This window comes from Eumetopias jubatus, unplaced genomic scaffold (assembly GCF_037043125.1).
Source record: "Eumetopias jubatus isolate StellerSeaLion01/CBP00866 unplaced genomic scaffold, mEumJub1_p1.0 scaffold_9, whole genome shotgun sequence".
Classification (NCBI taxonomy): Eukaryota; Metazoa; Chordata; class Mammalia; order Carnivora; family Otariidae; genus Eumetopias; species Eumetopias jubatus.
Window position 1 is genome coordinate 25248892 of NW_028274815.1, and position 18503 is coordinate 25267394.

Consider the following 18503-nt stretch of genomic DNA (forward strand, 5'->3'; position numbering starts at 1 on the left):
GTTCATAAAATCCATCTATGAAAAACCCACAGCAAATATCATCCTCAATGGGGAAAAGCTGAGAGCCTTTTCCTTATGATCAGGAACACGTCAAGGATGCACACTCTCACCACTATTGTTCAACATAGTACCAGAAGTCTTGGCAACAGCAATCAGACAACAAAAAGAAATACAAGGTATTCAAATTGGCAAAGAAGTCAAACTCCCTCTTTTCGCAGATGACATGATACTTTATGTGGAAAACCCAAAAGACTCCACCCCCAAATTACTAGAACTCATACAATTCAGTAATGTGGCAGGATACAAAATCAGTGCACAGAAATCAGTTGCTTTCTTACACACTAACAACGCCAACTGTAGAAAGAGAAATTAGAGAAATGATTCCATTTACAATAGCACCAAAAACCATAAGATACCTCGGAATAAACCTAACCCAAGAGGTAAAGGATCTATAATCTAGGAACTACAGAACACTCATGAAAGAAATTGAAGATGACACAAAAAGATGGAAAAATATTTCATGCTCATAGATCGGAAGAATAAACATTGTTAAAATGTCTATGCTACCCAGAGCAATCTATACCTTCAATGCCATCCCGATCAAAATTCCAATGACATTTTTCAAAGTGCTGGAACAAACAATCCTAAAGTTTGTATGGAATCAGAAAAGACCCCAAATCGCCAAGGAAATGTTGGAAAAGAAAATGCTGGGGGCATCACGTTGCCCTATTTCAAGCTTTATTACAAAGCTGTGATCACCAAGACAGCATGGTACTGGCACAAAAGCAGACATATAGACCAATGGAACAGAATGGAGAACCCAGATATGGACCCTCAACTCTATGGTCAAAGAATCTTCGACAAAGCAGGAGAAAACATGCAATGGAAAAAAGACAGTCTCTACAATAAATGATGCTGGGAAAATTGGACAGCCACAGGCAGAAGAATGAAACTCGACCATTCTCTAACACCATACGCAAAGATAAACTCAAAATGAATGAAAGACCTCAATGTGAGACAGGAATCCATCAAAATCCTAGAGGAGAACATAGGCAGTAACCTCTTTGACATCGGCCACAGCAACTTCTTTCAAGATACATCTCCAAAAGCTAGTGAAACAAAAGCAAAAATGAACTTTTGGGATTTCATCAAGATAAAAGCTTCTGCACAGCAAAGGAAACAGTCAAGAAAACAAAATGGTAGAAGATATTTGCAAATGACACTACAGATAAATGGCTGGTATCCAAGATCTATAAAGAACTTCTCAAACTCAACACCCAAAAAACAAATCATGAAGTCAAAAAATGGGAAGATATGAAAAGACACTTCTCTGAAGAAGACATACAAATGCCTAACAGACACATGAAAAACATTATCCATCAGGGAAATTCAAATCAAAACCACATTGAGATACCACCTTACACCAGTTAGAATGGCAAAAATGGACAGGGAAAGAAACAACAAATGTTGGAGAGGTTGTGGAGAAAGGGGAACCCTCTTACACTGTTGGTGGGAATGCAAGTTGGTACAGCCACTTAGGAAAACAGTGTGGACGTTCCTCAAAAATTTAAAAATAGAGTTACCCTATGACCCAGCAATTGCATTCCTGGGTATTTACCCCAAAGACACAGATGTAGTGAAAAGAAGGGTTATATGCACCCCAATGTTCCCAGCGGCAATGTCCGCAATAGCCAAACTGTGGGAAGAGCTGAGATGCCCTTCAACAGATGAATGGATAAAGAAGATGTGGTCCGCCGAAGGGGTACGTGCACCCCAATGTTTATAGCAGCAATGTCCACAATAACCAAACTGTGGAAAGAGCCAAGATGTCCATCGACAGATGAATGGATAAAGAAGATGTGGTATACATACACAATGGAATATTATGCAGCCATCAAAAGGAATGAGATCTTGCCATTTGCAACGACGTGGATGGAACTGGAAGGTGTTATGCTTAGTGAAATAAGTCAATCAGAGAAAGACATGTATCATATGACCTCACTGATATGAGGAATTCTTAATCTCAGGAACAAACTGAGTGTTACTGGAGTGGTCGGGGGTGGGAGGGATGGGGTGGCTGGGTGATAGACATTGGGGAGGGTATGTGCTACGGTGAGTGCTGTGAATTGTGCAAGACTGTTGAATCACAGATCTGTACTTCTGAAACAAATAACGCAACATATTTTAAGAAAAAAGAAAAAGAAGAAGATAGCAGGAGAGGAAGAATGAAGGGGAGTAAGTCAGAGGGGAAGACGAACCAGGAGATATGATGGACTCTGAAAAACAAACTGAGGGTTCTGGAGGGGAGGAGGGTGGGGGGATGGGTTAGCCTGGTGATGGGTATTAAGGAGGGCGCATTCTGCATGGAGCACTGGGTGTTATGAACAAACAATGAATCATGGAACACTACACCAAAACAAATGATGTAATATATGGTGATTAACATAACAATAAAAAATTAAAGAAAGAAGATGTCCATATGTACAATGGAATATTACTCAGCCATCAGAAAGGATGAATACCCAACTTTTACATCAACATGGTTGGGACTGGAGGGGATTATGCTAAGTGAAAGAAGTCAAGCAGAGAGTCAATTATCATATGGTTTCACTCATATGTGGAACATAAGGAATAGCGTGGAGGACCACAGGGGAAGGGAGGGAAAAATGAAGGGGGGCAGAATTGGAGGGAGAAATGAACCATGAGAGACTATAGACTCTGAGAAACAAACAGGGTTTTAGAGGGGAGGGGGAAATTGGTTAGCCCAGTGATGGGTATTAAGGAGCACGTATTGCATGGAGCACTGGGTGTTATACGAAAACAATGGAATGTGGATCACCACATCAAAAACTAATGATATATTGTATGGTGACTAACATAATAAAATTTAAAAAAATAAATAAATTCCAGTTAGTCAACACAGTGTAATATTAGTTTCAGGTACACAGTTTAGTGATTCAGCACTTGCATACAACATTTGGTGCTCCTCACAAGTGCAGTCCTTAATCCTCATCACCTACTTCACCCATCCCCCCCCCCCCCCCCCCACTTACATCCCCTCTGGTAACCAGTTCTCTATATTTAAGAGTCTCTTGTTTGGTTTGCCTCTCAATAAATTTAAGAAGATTGACATCATATGAAGCATCTTTTCTGATCCCAACAGTATGAAACTAAAAGCCATTACAAGAAGAAAACTGGAAAATTTGCAAATTTGTGGAGATTGACAAATCGGTTCTTCAGTAGTATGTTGTTTAAAGAAGAAATCAAAAGATAAAAAAATACCTTGAGGCAAATGGAAATATAACATACCACAAAACAGAGTTCCAGGCTGTGGAAAGAGCAGTTCTAAGAGGGAAGTTCATGGTGATAAATGCCTACATGAAGACAAAAGAAAGATGTCAAATAACCTAACTTTACACCTCAAGGAAGTAGAAGAGGAGGAATAAGTGAAGCCCAAAGTTAGTACAGAAAGAAAATGACAAGGATCAGGTGCAAATAATGAAACCGAGTAAAAAGACAATTTGGAAATGCAATCAACTTTTTTGGAAAATGTAATCAAAATGGACAAACCTTTAGCTAGAATCACCCAAGAAAAAAGAAATCACAAATAAAATTAGAAATGAAAGAAGAGATGTAAAAACTGATACCACAGAAATACAAAGGATCAGAAGAGACTGCTATGAACAGTTATATGCCAAATTGGACAACTTAGAAGAAATAAATTCCTAGAAGTGTAAAACTTGGCAAGACTGAATCATGAAGAAATAGAAAATCTGAACAGACCAGTAAGATTTCATTGGTAATCCAAAACCTCCCATTAAACAAAGGTTCAGGACCAGATGGCTTCACTGGTAAGTTCTACTAAACATTTAAAGAATTAATACCAATTCTTCTCAGTCTCTTCCAAACAGAAGATAGGAGGGAACACTTCCAAAGTCATTTTACGAGGCCAGCATTACCTTCATACAAAACCAGGTAAGGATGCCTCAAGGAAAGGACATGCCAGTATACCTGATGAACACACGTGAAAATCTGCAACAAAATATGAACAAAGTGAGCTTAGGAATAAATTAAAAGAATACATGACATGAAGAAAGTGGCGTTTATCCTCAGGCTACTTTAATGCACTGCTTATTTCTCAAAGCAAAATATTCTTCTCCAGTATTCACTAGACTTTACATTAAGAGTCATGCTTATAAAACAAATTCCTTTGGTGATCATTTTACCTTTGGATGAGAGTTTTGTCCTCAATAAATGCCACAGTCTGAGAATTAAAAAAAAAAAAAATTAAAGAACTCATACACTATAATCAAGTAGGATTTATTCTGGGGGATGCAAGGTTGGTACACCATCTGCAAATCAACCAATGTGATATACCACATTAACAAAATGAGGGATACAAATCATAAGATCATCTCAATAGATGCCAAAAAGCATTTGACAGAATTCAGCATCCATTTATGATAAAAATTCTCAACAAAGTGGGTATTGAGGGAATGTATCTCAATACCATAAAGGCCATATATGATAAGCCCATACCTAACATCATAGTTACCAAATGCTGGAAGCTTGAGACTTTTCCTCTAAAATCAGGAATAAGACAAGAATGCCCACTCTCATCACCTTTATTCAACATAATACTGGAAATCCTAGCCACAGCAGGATCAATGGATGCATTGGATGGCATCTGAATTAAAGGAAGAAAACGGTTACTATTTGCTGATTACATGATATTATATGTAGAAAACCTTGAATTTAGTAAAATTGTAGGATACAAAATCATTTTACAAATACCTGTCACATTTCTTTTTTGCATTTCTGTATAATAAACTATCAGACACATTAAAATTATCCCATTTATAACTGTATTAAAGAGAATAAAACACTTTGTAATACATTTAACAAAGAGGTGAGATAACCTGTACACTGAAAACTATAAGATAATGGTGAAAGAAATTGAAAAGAAACAAAGGGAAAGGTATTTGGTCCTCATGGATTGGAATAATTAACGTTGTTAAAATGTCCATACTACTCAAAGCAATGTACGGATTCAGTGCAATCTCTATCAAAATTTCAATGGTATTTTTCACAGAAATAAGCAATCCTAAAATTTGTATGGAGCCAAAAAAAAGACCCCAAATAGCCAAAGCAAAATCATGAGAAAGAACAAACCTGGAGGCATTACACTTCCTTGTCTCACAGTATATTACAAGTCTATGGTTAGCAGAGCAGTATTTGCATAAAAACAGACACAGATAAGTAGAACAGAATGGAGAACCTAGAACTAAAGCTATGCAAATATGGTCAATTAATTTATGACAGGAGTGCAGAATATATAATACACATTACTGAAGAATAAATGGTGTTGGGAAAACTGGACAGCCACATGCAAGAGTTAAACTGGACCACTATCTTACAACATACACAAAGATTAACTCAAAGTGGATTAAAGTTGAATGTAAGACCTGAAACCATGAAACTTCTAGAAGAAAACATAGGCGTTAAGCTCCTGAACATTGCTTGGTAATGATTTTATGGATTTGACAACAAAACAAAAATAAAGAAGGACGACATCAAACTGAAAATCTTCTGTACAGGTGACGGAAACCATCAAAAAATGAAAAAGCAATCTACCAAATGGGAGAAAACATCTGCAAATCATATGTCTGACAGTGGGTTAGTATACAAAATATGTAAAGAACTGTAACTCAGTAGCAAAGTAAAAACAAACAAAAACACACCAAGAAACCCCCAGCAAATCTGATTTAAAAAATGGGCAGAGGGGCGCCTGGGTGGCTCAGTCATTAAGCGTCTGCCTTCAGCTCAGGTCATGATCCCAGGGTCCTGGGATCGAGCCCCACATTGGGCTCCCTGCTCGGTGGAGAGCCTGCTTCTCCCTCTCTCACTCCCCCTGCTTGTGTTCCCTGTCTCGCTGTGTCTCTGTCAAATAAATAAATAAAATCTTAAAAAAAAATAAAAAATGGGCAGAGGATCTGAGTCAACATTTTTTGAAAGAAGACATACAGATGGCTGACTGGTACATGAAAAGGTGCTCAACATCACTAATCAGGGAAATGTAAATCAAAACCATAATGATACATCATTAAACACCTATTAGAGTAGCTACTGTCAAAAATGAAAAATAGTGTTGGTGAGGATATGGAAGAAAGGGAACCCCTGTGCACAGTTGGTGGAAATTTAAATTCATTCAGCCGCTATGCAAAGCCATATGGAGAGTCCTCAAAAAATTAAAAACAGAGCTACCATATGATCCCACAAGTCCACTTTTGGGTATTTATCTGAAGGAAAAGAAGACACTAACTTGAAAAAATATATGCACCCCCATGTTCATCGCAGTATTATTTACAGGAGTCAAGATATGGAAGCAACATACCATCCTCACCAGTGGATGAATGATAAAGATGTGAGATAGGAGATTGCTGGGAAGATGGGGAAGTAAGAGGACCCTAAGCTCAATTTGTCCCACTAATACAACTAGATAACACTCACATTAGGGTAAATAACCCAGAAAATAACCCAAAGACTGACAGAACAAACTCTATAACTAAATGGAGAGAAGAGGTTACATTGAAGAGGGTAGGAAGGGCAGAGACGCAGTGGGGAGGGAAACCACAGGACTCTCTGAGAGAGGGAGGGACCTGTGGGCACAGAGAGGGGAGAGAAAGAAATTGTCACACCAGGAAGCCCTCACAAGGAAGATGAATCCCTATAACATTTGGCTTTGAAAACCAGAGGGGCCTAATTTTGTGAGTTCTGATAACCAGCAGGGCTTAAAGCCTGGAATTTCAAAAATCAGTGGGTCAGCTCTTGGAGAACTGGGAGGGCAGAAGGTGAGAGAAAACAGAGTCCATGCCCTTAAAGAGACAGCATAACAAATAGCCTGGAGAGAGAGAGAGAGTGTAGAAGCAGTAGTTTGAAAAATGCCTTGGGTGTATGGGATGGAGTATTATTTACTAATCTCAGATAGGATCCCTGAGGGACAGAGATCACTGGGAGACTCCTCCAGATACAAAGGGGTGGGCAGGAGTTATTTCCCTTTCTCATCTCCCAGCATAAACACATGACCACTTGCAGTGCAGAAATTTACTGCCTAGCTTGCTTAGCTTTGCGGATCTTCCCCTTCCAGCTAGACTTGCCTCAGTTCCCAAGTCAACTGCTCTTTCCCTCCCCCAGAAGACAGCACAAACCTTGCCATTACCTCTCTCCTGATCCCACAGTTTGTGGGACCTTGGTACCCTCCGCAGTAGTGGGTTCCCTCTTAGGGAGGACTGGTGCGTAAACCTTGTTAAAACTGTGTGCCCCACCCCCAGCATATTGCATATCCACCCTATCTAATACACTTTTGACTGGAGCCCATTCAGACCAGGGCCACAAGCCTGGCAGTGTGCAAACAGCCACAACAGGGGCCACCATCACTCCAAAGTGACTCCTGCCCTCCCTGACACTACTCAGATTGCAGCCCCAGCAGCAAGCTGGGGGCCAACAGGTGGTCTGATTGCAGGCCCTGCCCACCAACAAAAGCTTTTCAGGGGACAACATGGGGGATATCACCCTGCAGTTTGGTGCCACTGCATCTCTGACAAATGCCTAGTCTCACTCAGCTCAAGCCCAAGGTAGCCTTAGACTGGCCCATTAACACCACAGGGACCAAACTGGCAGAGAGCCACTGCAGATGACTGAAGGAAAAAGCAGCTTATTCAAAACAGCAGAGCACACATACCACATATAGGAGCCGCCCCTGAGTCACCAGTTTCCAGTAAATGGGACCCTGTACTGTAGGGCACTACAGGACCTCTTCTTCATAAGGCCACTACTTTCAAGAGCAGGAGACATAGCTGACTTTCCTAACACATAGAAACAGACACAGGTAACAAAATGAGGAGATAGGAATATGTCCCAAATGAAAGGGCAGGACAAAACCACAGCAAGAGACCTAAGTGAAATGGAGGTAAGTAATAGTCAAAAAGATATTTACTGGACTTGAGAGAGGAGTGGAGGACATCAGTGAGACCCTTAACAAAGAGATTTAAAAAAAAGTAATTAGAGATGAAGAACACAGTAAATGAAATTAAGAATACACTAGATGGAATAAATAGCAGGCTAGAGGAAACAGATGAATCAGTGACCTGGAGGACAGAGTAATAGAAAGTAACCAAGATGAACACGTGAGAGAAAAACGTTTATGCAAATAGATAGACCTAGGGAACTCAGTGACTCCATCAAGCGTAGTAACATTTGCATTATAGGGATCCCAGAAGTGGAAGAGAAAAGGAGGCAGAAAATTTACTGAAGAAATAATAGCTGAAAACTTACTGAATCTGGGGTAGGAAACAGAAATTCAGATGCAGGAGGTATAGAGATCCCCCTACAGAATCAACCCAAGGACGTCCACACCAAGACACATAGCAATTAAAATGTCAGAAAGCTGAGATAAAGAATTTTAAAAGCAGCAAGAAAAAAACGAGTTATATACAAGGGAAACCTCAAGGCTATCTGTAGATTTTTCAGCAGAAACTTTGCAGGTTAGAAGAAAGTGGCATAATATATTCATAGGGCTGAAAGGAAAAAGATCTGCAACTGAGAATACTCTGTCTAGCCAGACTATCATTCAGAATACAAGGAGAGAGTTTTCTAGACAAACAAAAGATAAAGGAATTCATCACCAATAAACCAGTCATACAAGAAATGTTAAAGGGGACTCTTAGAGTGGAAAATAAAGACCATAAGTAAGAGTAATAAAAGTAGAAAGCACAGAAGCGGTAAAAGTAAGTATACCTGAAAAAATCAGTCACGTGACTCACAAAATAAAAAGGAGGTAAAGTATGACTCTATATACCTAAAATGTAGGGGGGAGAGGAGTAAAGAATAGGTTCAAACTTAAGGGACTATTAACTTAGACTGCTATATGCAGAAGATGTTATCTGCAAACCTAGTGGCAATCACAAACCAAAAACCAGTAATAGATATATAAAAAATAAAGAGAAAGGAATCCAAGAATATCACCAAAGAAAGCCAACTTATGAGAGAAGGGAGCAAGGGGAGAAGGGAGCAAGGGAAGAAAGGACCAGAGAAGAACTATAAAAATAACCATAAAACAAGTAACAAAATGATAATACATACCTATTAATAATTATTTTGAGTGTAAATGGACCTATTGCTCCAGGCAAAAGATACAAGGCGATGGATTGGTTAAAAAAATAAGACCCATCTTATAGGCTGCCTATAAGAAACTCATTTTAGACCTAAAGACACATACAGATGAAAGTGAGGGGATGAAGAAACATTTGTCATGCAAGTGGATGTGAAAAGAAAGTAGGGGTAGCAATACTTAGACAAAAGAGACTTTAAGAATGTAGGGGCGCCTGGGTGGCTCAGTCGTTAAGCGTCTGCCTTCAGCTCAGGTCATGATCCCAGGGTCCTGGGATCGAGCCCCACATTGGGCTCCCTGCTCAGCGGGAAGCCTGCTTCTCCCTCTCCCACTCCCCCTGCTTGTGTTCCCTCTCTCTCTGTGTCTCTGTCAAATAAATAAATCTTAAAAAACAAAAACAAAGAGTGTAACAAGAGACAGATACTCTATAATCATGAAGAGGACAATCCAAGAAGATATAACATTGTAAATATTTGTGCATCTAACATGGGAGCACCCAAATACATGAAACAGTTAGTTAATAACAAACATAAAGGAGCTAATTGATAGTAATACAATAACAGTAGGGGACTTTAAAACCCCACTTACATCAATGGACAGATCATCCAAATGGAATATCAAGAAGGAAACAGTGACTTTGAATGATACCTTGTACCAGGTGATTTAACAGATATATTCAGAACATTCCATTTCTGAAACAGTGGACTTCACATCCTCTTTCTTTCTTTTAAATTTTATTTATATGACAGAGAGCACGCACACACAAGCAGGGGGAGCAGCAGAGGGAGAGAGAAGCAGACTGCTCGCTGAGTAGGGAGCCCAATGCGGGGCTTGATCCCAGAACCCTGGGATCATGACCTGAGCTGAAGGCAGATGCTTAACTGACTGAGCCACCCAGGTACCCCTGCACATCTTTTTTAAAGTGCACATGGAACATTCTCCAGAACAGATCACATATTGGACCACAAAACAAATCTCAACAAATTAAAAAAAAATGAAAATCATACCATGCATCTTTTCTGACCACAACACTCTGAAACTAGAAATCAGCCACAAGAAAATATCTGGAAGCTATTGAATAATGAATGGGTCAACCAAAAATCAAAGAGGAAATAAAAAAAACATGTGGAGACAAATGAAAAGGAAAACACAACAGTCCAAAATCTTTGGGACATAGCAAAAATGGCTTTAAGAGGGAAATTTATAGCAATATGGGCCTACCTCAAGAAGCAAGAAAAACCTGGAAAAAAACAAAAAACACCCATAACCCGTGACACCTAAAGGAACTAGAAAAAGGAAGAATAAACAAAATCCAAAACCCGTAGAAGGAAGGCAGTAATAAAAGATTAGAGCAGAAATAAACAGTAGAACAAATCAATGATGCCAGGAGTTGGTTCTTTGAAACGATCAACAAAGTTGACAAATCTTAATCCAGACTCATCAAAAAAAAAAAAAAAAAAAAGGATTCAAATAAAATCAGACATGAAAGTGGAGAAATAACCCAATATCACAAAAATACAAAGGACCATAAGAAAATATGAAAATGTGTAGAATGGGAAAAACTGAGAGCTTTCCCACTAAGGTCAGGAACAAGATAGGGATGTCCACTCTCACCATTTTCATTCTATATAGAGAAAACCCTAAAGATTCCACCAAAAAACTACTAGGACTGTTAAAGTCACATGATATGTGTGTAGAAATCTGTTCAACAATTCCATTTTTACTTTTTGATGGCTGAGTAATATTCCATTGCGTGTGTGTATATATATCATGGAATATTATTCAGCCATAAAAAGAATGAAATCTTGCCATTTGCAACAATATGGATGGATTCTAGAGGATATAATGCTAAGTGAAACAAGTCAGAGAAAGACAAATACCATGATTTCACAAAAACCCAAATGAACAAAGGGGAAAGAAAAGAGAGACAAACCAAGAAACAGACTCTTTAACTATAGAGAACAAACAGATGGTTACCAGAGAGGAGGAGGGTGGGGACAGGTGAAATAGGTGACGGGGACTAAGAGCACACTTACCATGATGAGCACTGCGAAATATATGGAATTGTTGAATCACTGTAATGTACACCTGAAATGAAGAGAATACTGTATGTTTACACTGGAATTAAAACTAAAAAAACCCCACAAAAACAAATGGTGTGAGTTACATACACACAGAGAAATATTATTTAGCCATAAATAAAGTAAACCCTGCCTTTGAGACAACATGGATGCACCTTGAGGGTATTATGCTAAGTGAAGTAAATCAGAGGAAGACAAATATATTATCTCACTTATATGTGGAATCTAAAAACAAAATAAAACAACAAAAACTAGCAAAAACTGAACCTCAGATACAGAGAAGACATTGGTGGTTGCCAGAGCCTGGGGATTGGGGATCGAGCAAAATACCTGAAGGTGGTCAAAAGGCACAAACTTCCAGTCATAAAATAAATAAGTTATGGGGATGAAATGTACAGCATGGTGACTATAGTTAACAATACTGTATTGAACACTTAAAAGTTGCTGAGAGAATAAAGTTCTCATCAGAAAAACAGTTGTATCTATTTGTAATGATGTTAACTAGACATATTGTAGTGATCCTTTCCCAATACATATACATATGGAATCAGTTTGTTTTATATGGAATCAGTTTGTTTTATACCTGAAATGAATGTCATATATCAGTTACATTTCAGTTTTAAAAAGTAGTACTGCTTTATTGGGTAGTTATGAGGATTAAGCTCCAGTAGAGTGTTATTTGCTGCTGCTTGTTACTTTTGTAGTTCCATTCAGAACATCGACCCTTCCACCTCTTGCCGTATAGAGGTCCATGTTAGACCTCTCATTTTTCCAGTGTCTCAGAGACCTGTTCTCCCACCACCTAACCTTTATTTCCTCCTCCTCTACACTGGTATAGTCATTTTTATCATCACAAACCTTTCTCTTCTCTTGTCATGAGTTCCTATTTAAGTATTTCTTCTTAGCTTTTCCATTTGCACATTTTCCCCCCACATGAGTTATAAGCTCCTTATAGAGGGTCTTTCACATTGTTAGCTCTTAAAAATTTGTAGACTTGATGAGATTTCATGAAAATGCAAAATTTAATGACAACTGATTTTGGATTAGAGAAAAAAGATTTTAGAACCTGTAAAGAAGTGCAAAGAAAATTACGCAAGGCAAAAATGTAGGCAGCAAGAAACCAAAACAAAACACAAAATACAAACCAAACCCCCAACAGAGCAGTTTGCAAATGAGAGTATTAAAGCTGGAGTTTGCAGGAGTAAATAAAAGAAAGGGAAAAGAATGGAAACATCTTAGTGGTCACCTATCTCCTGCTTCAGACTGTGCTAGACTTAGCTTGTTAACAGTTGGGCATGACTTCAGGGAGTATTTAATATTGCTCTTTATAATTATTATTTCTAAAATAAATGTTTGCTTGCCAGATGTTTAGAATTTTCTGGTCTATTTAGTTCATTTGCAGATGACTAAAGAAAAACGATATTTTATATCTGTGGTGCTAGGTTGGAGAATGAATGAGAGTTTGGAATTTGGAAGTTCTTTTCCTAGAGTCCAAAAGTAATAGACTAATGTAACAGGCTAGGAAAGAAATCACTAACAGTGTTTAGATTCCAGGTCAGATTATAAAGAGCTTTGGTAAAGTTAACTAAAGAGTTTAGAGTTTGCTAAGATATAAGAAATTAAATTTTAACCAAAAAAAAAAAAAAGTCCTGTAGTTAGATTTCAGCGGTTTGTAACGGTGGTATATCCAAAGGTTTTTATTTTTAGCCAACTTTGTAACCACTAACAATTAATGAAATATTAACCAGAAGATGTCATAAAAAGTCCTTTTGCCTGGTACAGAATCACCAGGCAAATGGACTTTTTGTTCCATTTGTGCCCACACAACTCATGACTTCTTGATTTTTCTGGGTTATTAATTATACTTGAGTGGCATAAGAGTTTGAGGTCTTTCCAAAGTATAAAGAGGAATAACTATTAAAGAGATAGTGATTTAACAAGTGGCCATGTTGTGTATTAAATTTAAAATCTTCCTGACCTGACATTAGTTTCAAAGTAAATTGTCATACAGTTCGTTAATTCCAAAACTGCAGCATAATAGAATGGTGAAAACTGGGAAAATCACAAATTGTGACAGACTTTTAGGAAATATGTAAAATTGTGAAATGTGATTGTTTGGAATGAGATCAGGGAGAAGTAGAAGTGACAGGTTAGCCTCTGATGAATGCTTTTATGCATTCAGTTTGTTAAAGGCGTGCGGAGACTGTGAGTGTATGTCTGAAGCTCCTGTGGTGGTCTGCTTTAACAGAATAATTGAAACTGAGTAGGAGGGTACTCATAAGTTCGGCTCCTAGAATATTAATCAGTTTGCTAAAACATTAAATATTTTTTGCTCGATTTGATTTACAGAAATAACTGCAATTTAATTAAATTATTTTGTTTACTTTCTTTTTTTAACTGCAATTTTATTTTAAATGTCCTTGGTGTTATAAAAGCATTTCTGTTTTTGAAGATCCTGAATAAAAACAGTCGGTTAAAATCTATTGTACACCTCGCCAGTGCACTATAGCAACAATAATTATAGCGTACCTTACTAGTAAACATGGAGGTGCTGCAACACCTTTGTATTGATGCAAAGATAATCATTTTATGTGGTCAAGTTTTTCATTTTAACTGTTTTTCATTAATGTATTTTAAGGATTAGTAAAGTATATTTTGTTGAAAAAGATGTTGCTCCTGTAGTTTTAAGAATTACTAAATTGTTGTCACCTTAGCTTTTATAACTATTCTATATTAAGCACAAAGAATGGGTATTTTCCTACTGAGATATTTATAGTTTATTAATACCAAACTTTATCTCCTAAGAGAGGGAAAATTCTTCTCTCTTACCCAGCTTCCTCCTACTTTAATTTGACATTCTCTAAAACTAAAATCATCTTTAAGCCATGAGTGTCTTTGACTTCATCCAGTTTGCTGGACTCTCTATTTTACCAATTTCATGCTATATGTCGAAAGTATCATTTGCCATGATCAAGTCAGATTTATTCCAGGGATGCAAGGATGGTTCAGTCTCCACAAATCAATCAATGTGATACACTACATTAACAAAATGAAGGATAAAAATCATACAATCATCTCAATAGATGCAGAAAAAGCACTTGACAAAATTAAACATCCGTTCACGATAAAAACTCTGAACGATGTAGGTTAGAGGTCAACTAATAAAGGCCGTATGTGAAAAACCCACAGCTAACATCATACTAAATGGTGAAAATGGGGAAGGGGAGTGGGAGGTGTAGGTTTCCCATTACGGAATGAGTAAGTCACAGGGATGAAAAGTATAGCATTGGTAAAATAGTCAGTTGTATTGTAATAGCACTGTACAGTGACAGGTGGTAGCTACACTTGCGGTGAGCACAGCATAACAGAATTGTCAAGTCACTGTGAAACTCATGTAATAATGTGTGTCAACTATACTTAACAAAATTATTAATGTTGCTTCATGACTCAGAAGAGGAATAAATTTCTCATTGGAGAAGTCTCTCACAAGATTTGGTATCACTAACACTCCAGTCCCACTAGTTTCTTTGGTACAACCAAGACGTCAGTTTTATTACCTATATTAGATAAGTGTGCTCATCATCTGGGCTAACAACTGCTTGGGCCTTCCTAGAAGAAATCTCTTCAGTGAGCATATTTGAAGCTCCCTCTGTGACCTTTTCTTCAAAGGACGCTTCTAGTCAAGGATCCCTAGCACTTAATAACTATACTGTAGCTGGTACTCTCATAGCAAACTTCCTTGTGGCTTAGCCACAGAAATTGATTAGTGTCTGGCTTCCTGTTGTATCTAAATGATAAAAGATATCACAGCATCGACCTTCTTCCCTGTATTGTTGCATTTATTACTAAACACCTAAAGGCCAGAGATGATGTTTCACTAATTTTGACAGTGAATTGTTTTTTATCTACATATCCCGTGACAGGATAAAAGTACCTGATACTGGCTTTCTCTGCCTCCTAATAGCCAATCTCGAGACCAAAGGGAGAGAATCTGTCAGGAGGCTCTGGGGAAAATTTCCTCCTTCATCAAAGGGCAAGAGTTGATGAAGGGAGGTTGGAGCTGCCCCTTTCCTACTTGGGACATTACTGTTAGAGCACATCATACTTGGAGCTGCTGCATCTGTCTTGTGTCCAAGAGGATGGTGGAGTAGAATGTAAGAGCCTGGCCTCTGAACCAGTCTTGAGGCCAGCTTTATTTTATGTGAGAAACATAAATCCTGATTGTTTATATGACTTCCAGATTAGTATTCTGTTATTTACAGCCAAAAACTTGCTTTCCTCATTTCACCAAGCTCTTAAAGAAAAGTACCCAATGATTGATTTACTCATTCAGTAAGTTTTATTAAATGCTTATCATGAATCAAGATCTTTATAAAAACCATCAAATGAAATAGAGTATGTTAAACATATTTTAGTTCTGTGGCTAGATACCACATTCATATCTGTGTATTTTCAGATACAAGGTGAAGATCAGTTTCATCTTTGCAATTCTGCTAGTTGCAAAATAAGTTCTTATAATTGTTGATTTTATAGTTTCACTTGCCGGAGTTGCTTGGCTGAGATGAGTTTTGATGCTTTTGTTGTTGGGGAGGGAGGGAAACGCATTGGGAACAAAGGTTCAACTCAGTTAAATCATGTGCCAGTCGGTATACTAGGATTATACTCCTTTCTAGGATTACACTGAGAACTAAGTAATTTTTTAGGATTGCATTGAGATCTAAGTAATTTAAATGAAGGTTTTTTTTTTTTTGAATTTGTTAGCTGACTTCTCAACAAAACTCAAGCCCTGTGCTGTCTGGAAGTTTACAGTTTCTTTGGGTGAGAGAAATTGCTCTGGGCTTTAAGGTCATCCACTCAATCACTTACTGAAGTTAATAAAAAAAATTGGTTACCTAAATTGGATTATCCCATTGATGTACACTGTCTCTAACACCCCAGTCTGATTGCATTGCTTCAGGCTGCTTGGCATCCCAAATGTAAGTTATGAAGCATATTTTGATTCTTAGACCTTTTAGTACCCCTAGGTCTACTGAAAATGAAGGAATTCCTTTGCTTAAATTAATAAGTAGGCTTTAAAAATTATCTAAAAAGAATGCTTTTATGACAGTGATTTTTAGGAGAGAGCAGTAAAAGAATTTGGGGGGAGCTTTAGGGTTTTGTGTCTGTTTTGCATTTAGTGGAGAAGTACAGACAAAATAAATCTTTCAGTGATCAGTTTGAGCCAACTTTGAAAAGGGTACTTTGTAATAATGGTAAAAAGATAGGAGAGATGGACCCAGTGGACCCTATAGTTTGTGTTTTTACCTTAATGTCAATAGATAATTTGATTCCAGTGCCTTCAGTTGTCCTTTCACTTGTGGCTAAATGAGGTATCCCTCAATTGCAAATGTTTGTTTTTTGTTTTTTTTTATAGAGAAAGGCAACTTTGCAATAAGGAAAAAATGAATTGGCTGTTAGATTTATTATATATGTCATCATTAAGGGAGTTAAGAAAAACCTGTTTTTTCCCTTGTTTATTCCTTATCATAAATCATACAGAAAATATTTCCCTTGTGCTTGAAGTCAGATATTTCTGAGTGTTATACTATTGTGTAATGAACACCAGGCAGGGACATATGATGTAGCCAAGAATTAGAATGTTCTTCCACAATAAAAATGATGCCAAAACTATATCTTAGAAATGTTATTACTGATAATCTTTAACTATTATGGTATAGTAAGTGAATCTTAAGAATATTAAGGTCTTTGAGTTTAGAATGCAAAGTGGCCATTATTTATTTATTTATTTATATATACATATATACACACTTTTTTTAAATGAAGCAAAAGTTTGGATCAACAAATAGTTGGTTCTTAAATACCTTTTCATATGGAATAATTTTAGATTTATAGAAAATTTGCAAAGATAGCACAAAAAATTTTTCTATTTTCTTCACCCACATTCCATGGGACATGTGTCAAAACAAGAGATTAACATGGGTACAATACGATTGACTGTGGACCTCATTCAGATTTCAGATGCCCTTTTTCTGTTCCAGGATCCAATTGAAGATCCTGTAATTTCTTTTAGTCACCATGTTTCCTTAGTCTTCATTCTGTGACAGTCTCCTTCTTTTGATGCTTTTGAAGAGTACTGGTTGGCTGTTTCATAGGATGTTCTTCAATTTGGTTTGTATATTTTCTCATGATTAGATGGGGCTTATGGGTTTTAGGGAAAAGCACCACAGAAATGCAGTGCTCTTCTCATCTCATCAGGGAGATCCATGATATCAACATGGCTTATCACTGGTGATGTTAACTGTAATCATTTGGTTTAAGGTGGTGCCTGCCAGCTTTCTCCACTATAAAGTTGCTATTTTTCCTTTTTATTATTTTTTATTCACTAACAACAGCCCACATACAATGGCCGGGGAGGGGGCACTAAGCTTTACCTCCTAGAATGAGACATATCTACATATTTTATTTGTAATTCTGTAAAGAAGATTTGTCCCTTCTCATTTATTTATTCACTTAATTATACCAGTATTAACTTGCTGATATTATTTTCTTTGAGTTATAATTCAGTATTATTTATTTTGTTGTTGACATTGTGTGACTTTGGCCAGTGGGATGTCTTGTAGGTTGGCTCCTATGTCCTTTTGGGCCTCCATCTTCCCCCCCCCCCTTTAACTTTCTAGTGGTACAAGATTCTTCTATTTTCCCTGCCTCAGTCCTTGACTCAGCATTTCTCTAAGGAATCCTAGTTCCATTTCTTAAAGAATGCTATTAAAAACTAAGATCTCGATGGACTCTGAAAAACAAATTGAGGGCTCTAGAGGGGAGGAGGGTAGGGGGATGGGTTAGCCTGGTGATGGGTATTAAAGAGGGCACATTCTGCATGGAGCACTGGGTGTTATGCACAAACAGTGAATCATGGAACACTACATCAAAAACTAATGATGTAATGTATGGTGATTAACATAACAATAAAAAAATTAAAGAAACTAAGATCTCGGCATTGATGGTGCTCTGTAGTAGTTTCCTATTAGTGATTGTACCATTATTGGAGTGGCTTAAACAGTACACATTTATCATCTTGCAGTTCTGGAGGTCACAAGTCTGAGGTGGTGCCCATTGGGCTAAAATTAAGGCATTGGCAGGACTGGTTTCTTTCTCTAAGCTCTGAATAGAATCTCTTTCCTTGACTTTTCCAGCTTCAGTTGGATGCTCAGTCCTTGGCTCTTGGCCTCCTTCCTCCACCTTTAAAGCCAGCA

The 18503-nt window shown here is 37.7% G+C and overlaps 1 protein-coding gene across 3 annotated transcripts in view; it reads left to right on the forward strand.

Annotated features, from left to right (window-relative positions):
- The window catches only part of LCLAT1 (lysocardiolipin acyltransferase 1), a 185776-nt gene that overhangs the window by 79237 nt on the left and 88036 nt on the right, over positions 1 to 18503 (forward strand). The window lies entirely within an intron of this gene.